Source organism: Epinephelus lanceolatus, chromosome 6, assembly GCF_041903045.1.
Source record: "Epinephelus lanceolatus isolate andai-2023 chromosome 6, ASM4190304v1, whole genome shotgun sequence".
Taxonomy (NCBI): Eukaryota; Metazoa; Chordata; class Actinopteri; order Perciformes; family Serranidae; genus Epinephelus; species Epinephelus lanceolatus.
Window position 1 is genome coordinate 34,221,426 of NC_135739.1, and position 8,627 is coordinate 34,230,052.

Below are 8,627 nucleotides of genomic sequence, written 5' to 3' on the forward strand. Positions count from 1 at the left end.
GGGAAAAGGAGGCCGAGTCTTTAGGAGGAAGCCAGGCGGCACTAAGCGTCTCTGTCGCTGCGCAGTCAGGCCTGCCTTCCCCCTGGCCACGAACCCCCCCACCGCACTGCATCCCATCCTGACCACGCTGCACTCCTCTCCTCCCCTGTCCACTTCATCCTCTCATCCTCACACACTCACACTTTCATTTGAATTTGCTACACTCGTAGGGACTCTCCATTGGATTACTTTAAACCTATTGAAATCGAGGCCGTCTTATGGCATGGTCAATATATGTCTGAGCCAGCCAAGTGTTGTTATAATGAGGACGAATGAGGATGAAGTTAGGTTACTCAAGAATGCCATCATTGGGCATGTCAGTGGTACTATGCAGGTTTGTGAGTACGTTGTATGAAAAAGTATAGTTACTTTTAAGTTTTTGTCGTAGATCCTGAGGGTTGAGGTGTTAAAGGTGCTACGCATCATGTTTTAATTTTTAATTTTACTATATAACTTTTGAGAAACACAACTTCCTTGAGGGGACTTGTGGCAAAAAAGTTGCACATGACTTGACTATCCATAAACAAAAATGTGAGCACTTCGAAAAAAGGAGTAACAGCCTTTACAATGCAAAATTTGGGATTTGCTGCAAAATCTTTGTATTGCTTTACAGCACATAGCACTGAAGAGGGTGCTGTCCTTCCAGGGTATATGTAGACAAAACAAGTTTTCATAAATGAGTAAAATCCCCCTCAAATCACTAAATTTAGACTGAGACAAGGTGCGACATCTTAGAGCTGTATCTTAATGTTGACATCTTTAACACTTTTACAATAATTATGCCAAGTCAATAAAAGTAACTTATATACTGATGTTTAAAATATGTATGTATAGGATGAAAGCATCATCAGTCTTTCTTAGTTTAGCACAAAATCTTCTGTATTGCTTTACAGCACAAAAAAAGAAAGATGATTCTTCAAGTGTAAATGGAGCCAAAGTTAAAGTTTCTGATAATTGCAAAACTATTTTCCAAAATGTTCATCCTCTTCAGTAATTCCACACAGATGAAAAACATAACAGAGCAAAGTGAGAGTGCAATAAGTCGCGGCATCCTCTAAGGAGGCTAAGGATGAAAGTAGTCTTAATTTTGAGAAACACTATCAGTGGAGCGACGCAAACAATCATCTTCACTGTGGACTAATTTGTTTACAATAATCAGGAGAAGGTAAGAAAAAAAATTTAATTTGACAACAACATATCGATGTCTCAGAAACACAAAATTACTATTTGGCTGTCACAAACTTCAGTCTTCCTGTTTGGTCCTCACAAGGATTGAAACACAAAGAGCACACACACACACACACACACACACACACACACACACACAGCCAGTGGCCTCAGGACTAATTGCTAGATTGGAGCAGATTTTCTAGTTCAGTTCAGGGCTGTAATTGTGAGGAGAGCAGGGAGGAATGACAGGGCTTCAAGCTGAGAGGACAAATCACCAGGGGCCGCCGATTAGACTGCACTGATGTTCACATGTCCATGTGTGCATGCGTGTGTGTATTGGGGGTGAGGGGTTAAGCCAACCATCTCTCAATTCCAGGTTTCCGTGGCACTGACCCCAAACTGCCCCCCCCCCCACACAAACCATGATGACCCCTACAGACCCTGCGGTGCCACTGAGAACACTAACAGAAACTACTTGTGTTGTGAGAAAACTACTTCTCCGCTACCAGAGTTTATCGAATTTGAAGAATCCATAAATACCAAATTATGTTTAATATAGCCAACTAAACCAGGACACAGTATACTCTGCAAAGTGATGTAGGATGACTGAGTGGGACAAAAAGAAAGTTGTTTTTCTGATCTTTGAGTTAAAGCAAGTGCAGTTTATGATACTGCGCCACCACGCTTTGATGGTGATGGTGAGAATAGCATGTGTGACCCTATCTTTATTAGAAGAGAATTAGTGATAAATCATGAATCATACATCAATCAGCCTCATTTTATGCATGATCCATGATGATGAAGATATAGAAAAATAGAAACGCATGACAATATTTTAGACCCCTCAAAATTTCACAAATCATGTTTTTAGGAAAGCATGTGTCTTATTAGGACTGTTCCCTTGCAGTTTGCACCCTGAGGTCACCTAAGAAATCAACACGTTTGAGAAAAAGATTTATCAATTGTAACTGGCAGAGTTATTCTATAAAGTCGCAGTTTGATTGACACTCAATGGTCTGAGTATCATGTCCTACTGAATAGTATATACTGTATATAATGTAGAATTGGAACACAATAAATGACTGTCCTCTCTCAGGACCATCAGCCCTTGATCTCTCCTCTGCTCAACATCCTACTGGTCAGCTCCCTGTCTGAATGTTTGCAAGATGAATCGTTAGAGTGACTTGTTCTTGGTGGATAAACTGGTTGAAGTGCAACACTGTTTAAAACTGCTGATTTAACACGGTGTCACTCGACAATGACTCTAAAATTAACATAGGTCATCTGAAAGCAGAAGCTCATACAGAGAGAAAAAAAGAAAAAAAAAAGACCAGTATCGACTCCATCCCAGCTCTTCCTCTCTGCCTCTGTCTGCAGGAGCCTCATCAGACACAGTGGGACAGGAAGGAGAGACCACAGAGATGACAACACACACACACACACACACATACACACACACGCACACAAACACACACGCACAGAAAACTCAATGTGAGCAGCATCACGAGAATTCTGCTAAATCTGCATGTAAAAACTGGCACAGCCAGGAGAGCCTGCATAGAGACTCTTCATGGCCTCTGACAGTTACTCCTTACACTCTCTACATCTGCACCCACATCTGGACTCCATAGCTTTTTTCAAAAAAAGTGAGAGAGACAGGTGAGAGAGAGGCAGAATAAGAAGAAAAAAAAATCAGAAAGTCAAGAGAGCCAATCAAGCTATTCTATGTCACAAAGTCAGTCAATCACTCAGCCAATCTTTCAGTCAGCTTACCTTGCAGTGATGTCATGGTTGTCATTATGACAAGGCCTACGGTCCTGTTGTCTGATTGGACATCGGCCGCTGTCCAAACCAGCATTACATCCATGACAGGAAAAGGGGAAAAAAAAGACTGCGCACTCTAAAGCTGGAATACTGAATTATTGTCTGTCTGCTTATATTTTGGTCTCTAGTTGTCCTGCTACCTGTCTCACCTCCTGCTAGCTTCTAGACATCCTCCACAGCTTCAGAACTGTTGTCTCTGACACTCATGCAGCATTTCTATACAGGAAAAGTAATATATTTCTGTCTATATAGACTCCTGCCAACCTAGTCTCACTATCACTTTCTTTCCTACCTGGCCTCCTACTCCTCCACGAGACACATTCTCCCCACCTCATCCCTCATTTTTAGCCCACCTAGCCCTCCTCTCCAGCTATGGCATCTTAATCATGGCCTCTCCTCAGCCTCCCCACCTTAGCCTGGTTTCCGGGCCCACCCCGCCCTCTCACCTTCACTCTTTCCCCCTCCCAGCCTCCCCTGGCCCGTCATCCCCCTTGCCCCCAGCCTTGGAGCTCCTATCCCGGCCTCGGCTCTCCCTGTCCCTGCCTCTCCTCCAGCCTGCCTTCCCCTCTACTCTGCCTCCCTCAGCCCCAGCCTTCTGCTCAGTGTTCAAGGGGAGAGCCAGCTAGGAATGCTGTGGCTCTAGACGTTTTGTCCAAGCCCTAGGTCTCTTTCACTGAGGCAAGATTAGTTCATACAAAAACTCAACAATACACCACTGAAAGCCATTGTTGATATTCAACATTTTTCACATAGCGGAGCAGAATAGACAATGCGGCAGCCGGGAAAGCCCGAAGCGGACTAGCAGGGTTGATGGCTGATGGTATCTCAGCTGAGCGAGGGCCTTAATCCCTTTTTATACACACACACACACACACACACACACACACACACACACACACACACACACACACTCACAACAGCCTGGAGACAGCAAAATCAATACTGCTCTCTCTCTGTATGTCTGTGTGTGGATCAGTGGGTGGGTAAGTGTGATACTGAGAAAAAAAGAATAGTACTATTTGTACCTGTGTGTGTGTGTGTGTGTGTGTGTGTGTGTGTGTCTGTGAGTGTGTCTGTGAGTGTGTTGGACTGTCTTGGTACAGAAACAATAAATGTAAGTTTATGAAATGCAACAGTCTTCCTAATTAAGGAATAAATCCAGATAATTTGAGTGACCAAATAAATCAAGGTTGGCTGGTCCGATGATTAATGCTGCTGATATATGATTATATCATGTCATTATTTTACAATTACAAACCAACAAAATGAGTTGTTAAAGTTTAGAATAACATATGTGATGTTTTTTTTGTAATCTGATGTATTGCAGTGATCTTATGTTATATTAAACATAAGTTTAATCATTTTAGAGGTGATCTGACATTTTATTTGAGGCCCCAGATGTCCTGAGAGATTATATTTTTACTTCATGTACACAGGATGATGACTTTTGCACACCAGTTATAAGCTTGTGTCCATAAAACAAAACATATCACCTCTCAGGACTTCAAGGGCTCTGAGGTTGTATTATATGCAGACTGTGATATTTATTTCATCTAAATTTCAAGAGGATAATCTAAAATTACATTTGGTTTGAAGGTTCTTCAAGAAATTGACTTCTAAATATATCGAGCAGACTTTTTCGAGCGTAAGACATCACACCTAACTCAAACAGTGTTGGTCAGTTTTTACAGAAAGATTAGAAATTCTACAAAAATCACCCTCAAAGATGCGAGAACCATTAAAAATCAATGCATTTAGAATCTTAAGTAAAAGAACTTAAGTGATATCAACAAAATGTACTTTAAATATTGAAAGTAAAAGTACTGATCAAGCAGCAGAGTTGTATTGTTATATATAACATAACTGTATTACTGATGCATAAACACCTACATGTGTTTGGTGATGGTTTAGATGGAGCCATTTCTAACTACTTTATGTACTGTTGGTGTTTTATCTGTGATCTTTGAAGGGATCATATGAGTCAATCTAAATAAATGGTTACTATAGTTATTAAATGTAGTAAAAGTACATTTTCCTCTGAAATGTAATGGAGTAGAAGTGTAAAGTAACAGAAAATAGAAATGCTTAAGTACAAGTACTCAAAATTGTACCTGAGTGAATGTACTTAGTTACTTTCCACCACTGCATTTGGCTTTCAGAGTTAGTGTCCATATCTCTGACAAAACTGGGTCATCAGTCCAACAAATCGCAAATTAACTAAATTTGTTATGGACTGCAAAACTAACCTTTAAAGCAGTTGAAATCAGACACACCTCATCTCTACTATTACTATCCTGAAGGGTTTTTTCACACAGAAATACTCCATAATCTTCTAAACGTGAGAACAGAATCAGCCTTAGAGGATTTACCCTGACACATTGGAACGTGCTACAGAATGTAAATTGCATTCCTGGAAGATTAATAGCCAATGAAGCAATAAAATGAGAAGCAAATTGATGGGAGAAAAAAAAAAGTAATTTCTAAATAAACTACTCCTCAAGTTTCAGTCGTGAGAACAGAGCATGTTTGTGACTTTGGACCTGGAATCAGTCTGCAGCAGCCGTTATGATTACAGCTGGTTAATGTAATGAACGCCCTGTCATGTAAAACTCATAAATCATGTCATGCCGGCGGAAGCATTTCATAAAACATGATTAAAAGTGTCGTGTAACATTGGGAGCTACGTTGTCTGAGTGAGACATGTTAATTGTGCACTAATGATATGTAATGAATGTCATCAGCCCCGAGGCTTCGGCTAACGAGCTAAATGAACTGGCACTAATGGGCCTGTTAGCTTATCTTAGCGCTAACATTAGCTAGCATAATAAAGGGTTCGTCCTCTGCTGACAGCGGCCGACGGCTGTGAGTGGCACTGCAAGTTTCCCGAGGTGTCATATTACAATTAGATACTTCTTTTAAATGCTTTTTAACAACAACAACAACAGGAGGAAAACAGACGTTGAGTGCTTTCTGACACAACGACAGCTAATCATGAAGACACAAAAACAGAAAGCAACAGACTTATTGTCATGTGTTCTCACTTTGCTTTGAACTAAAACCTCCTGCTGCCCTCCACCTGAACTCCAGATCCAGATCCAGCTGCCAGGCTTTCCCAGGACCCCCAAGTCCGCTAGGTAGCAGAGGAGAAGAAGAAGAGGACGAGGAGGGAGGGAAGAGGGGCCTTCTCTTTCTCTCTCTCTCTCTCTCTCTCTTTTCTTTCCAATTGACCAATTGACAGCTGATTGATGGCTATCTCCTCAGCCCGACAAAGAGCAGCATTAGCATGACTAAAGCAATGTACAGTAGAGTGGGGCAAACAGTAAATTACATGTTACCCCCCGACTCCTCTCTCTCACTCTCTCTCCTCCACTCACTCACTCACTCACTGAGCCGAACGCCACGGCAGGCAAACAAAACAAAACAAAGTATGCTTTTTGTCCCTCCTGTGAGCCCTTAAACAGTACAGCTTGACAGCTTCTTTAGAAGGAGACACACAAAAGGCCTGACAGAGAGAGAGAGAGAGAGAGAGAGAGAGAGACGGAGCGAGAGGGAGAGAAACACACACACACACACACACACACACACACACACACACACACACACACACACACACACAGTACCATTTGAATAAGACACTGACCTTGGGGAGGGTTGGCGTAGTGTGATTTGGGATGGCTGTGTGTGTGTGTGTGTGTGTGTGTGTGTTTTGGGGGGCTACACCACGCCAAAGACAACAGGGATCTAGGAGGAGCAGGAGACACATGAGGGGTGTGAACTGTAAATAGAGAGAATATTGCATGAATAAGTGTGTTTTCAGATCAGGGTCTTGTTCTTCATATATTGGTGATCTAATTAAAGCAACAAGTCCTCCAAAGTACAAAATAGGTTATCTGCAATTTTCTTTCATATCAGTGGGATGACAGCATTCAATCTCTGAGGAATTTGCCTTAAAAACAACATATAGACTCCTACAAAGTTCCTCTCAATCATCACTTATGACCCACTGGAAGTGTGTGGCGGTGTATTCATCTGCAGAGACCCTGCCACTCTGCCTGTATGTTCCTTTTTTTCTTCTTATTTTCCTGTGCACAGGTGAGGTCTGGACTTTATAAAAAGGTAGCGAGCAGGTGCCAGGCCTTTGATGGCATGCATCCAATAATCTGGGGTTGGCTTTCACTGGTGACACTGTCACTGGTGACACTGTTTACAAACAGTAATCACAGTCCATGCATAGTATATCTTTACGCTTTGCGCTGTCAGTATGCTTCAAACTGAAGCGCTATCAGTGCCAATGACAGAGATAAAAATAGACTGCCCTCAGATGTGGTCATGCAACACGCTGCACAAACTGTTTTTCTTAATATGCCAAAGCCTTTAGGTATGAAAAACTAGGGAACAAGGATGCAAACAAAGTTCTCTCGTCTCCATCACTTCCCCTCATTCATTTCAATAAGGGCACTTCACCGACACAGTGGGGGTGCTACAGCATAAGTATATTTTTGCTAAACCTTTCCAGCAACATCATCTGGCAACACACCTGCATTGGCCACTGAGATATGTGCAAGCTCATCTGAAGACTGCAATACAAACCATATAATTCTTCTGTTGATCTGCTAAAATGTTCCACTATTTATTGTCTATCACACTGTGTTCACTCTACCTTGATACTTTTATTACTTAAATTTAAAAAATCCTGAGTAAGAATAATAACTGTCTGAAGGGTGAGCACATTAACAATGATACAAATTAAAGCAATGCGCAGGGCATCCCTGGACGGACAGATGGACGGATGGATGGACAGAGGGGTGACCACATACTGGCCTCGTCTCCTATCACCCTCTGTCTTTTCCCGTCTCTCCCCCACTTAGGCCAATCTGTTCTCTAATTGTTCATTCATGGTGTGAATCTTTAAATAGGAGGCCCTAGCCTGGCGCTAAGATAATGACTCGCTCTGTGTCGTTAGCTAGCGAGGCTAAATTACCGCTCAGTGCAGAGTTACCATGGAAATAGGCCACAATGAAAGTGATTAGTCTTGTGTCTTTTACACACTGAGATGCTTTGCACTTCAGCAGGAAACACGGAAACCCTCCATTCCCTTCTGCCACTGTATCTGCAGCAAATTGTATTTTCAGAGTCAGCCGCTTTTATAGCATGGCATGTATACTTTGGTTGCCTCTTGGGAATCAGTGTGAACTCATATATATTGCACAGCTGTTGTCTGTTTTTTATCTGGTCCTTATCTTTTCAGTTGGGGAAGCCTGTCCAATACATGTCAGGCAGGAAGGTATTTGTGACTTTTTACATAAAGATATCAGTATCATCTTCAATTTTGTTTTATTTGCAGAGTCAACAGACACTTTCAGATGCTTCTTACTTGCCGTGAGTTTCTATGACAACCTTTTTAAATTATCAAATCACAGTGTCCCATCCTTTGAGGAGGATTTTTTTTCACTGAGGCAAGGATTTCTAATAGATTTGTCTGAGATTTGTAGCAGCTAAATGTTGTATTTATTTTTTGTTAGATATCTCTTCTTTACTGTTTTCAACTGGCTTATTGAGCTTCATGTTTCCTTTTTTTAGCTCTCCTTTGCACT

The 8,627-nt window shown here is 41.7% G+C and overlaps 1 non-coding gene across 1 annotated transcript in view; it reads right to left on the minus strand.

Moving 5' to 3' along the window:
- The window catches only part of LOC117253921 (uncharacterized), a 100,787-nt gene extending 97,420 nt beyond the window's left edge, over positions 1-3,367 (minus strand). The window contains exon 1 of the transcript XR_004501440.2: positions 2,983-3,367. This is a non-coding gene — a transcript (uncharacterized LOC117253921). The remainder of the gene's footprint in view (positions 1-2,982) is intronic.
- Between the last annotated feature and the right edge of the window lie 5,260 nt (positions 3,368-8,627).